This window comes from Otolemur garnettii, unplaced genomic scaffold (assembly GCF_000181295.1).
Source record: "Otolemur garnettii isolate 467f Iridium unplaced genomic scaffold, OtoGar3 scaffold00131, whole genome shotgun sequence".
NCBI classification, from domain to species: domain Eukaryota; kingdom Metazoa; phylum Chordata; class Mammalia; order Primates; family Galagidae; genus Otolemur; species Otolemur garnettii.
The window spans coordinates 5,322,424-5,323,118 of NW_003852526.1; positions in this window are offsets into that span (position 1 = coordinate 5,322,424).

The window sequence follows — 695 nt, forward strand, 5'->3', positions numbered from 1 at the left end:
TGCTCTTTGTCTCCTAAAATACCCATAGTACCACCTGGTGTCCCAGCAACATATTGCAACAAATTGTCATCAAGAGCCAAGACTCCCATTTATTTGATTATGTGGAAGAGTTTGGCTTTCCTTAGGCTGAGGCCACTTCAGGACCTACACTCTGAGACAAGGTAATTTGAAGCAAAGGAGGAAGTGATACAGAAAAATGAGGACAAGGAGGTGAATAAGAAGAAAGAACACATGAAGAGGAACCAACAGAAAAATTCAGGCAACATGAAAAACCAAAACAGAGAAAGTCCCTGTAGGGAGCATGAGGCAGCTACTGCAGAAGACTCTGCCTATAAAGAGTTAATGGACTTGGCAGACAGGGAATTTAAAATATGGATGATAAAGACAATAAAAGGAATGGATGAGAAAATGGAAAGATAGAACCAAAAGTCAGACAAGAGATATATAGAACATAGAAAGATATGACAAACTTTAAGGAAATGAAGGAGACAATCAGGGAATGTAAAGATGTACTAGAAAGTATGAAAAATTTGTTAGACCATGGAGAATAAAGAACCTCGGAGCTAGAGGGTAAGGTTTTGGAGTTAACCCAAGTAATTAAAGAGGCAGGAAAAAGGCAGCACCTGTGGCTCAGTGGGTAGGGCGCTGGCCCCATACGCTGAGGGTGGTGGGTTCAAACCTAATCCCAGCCAAAC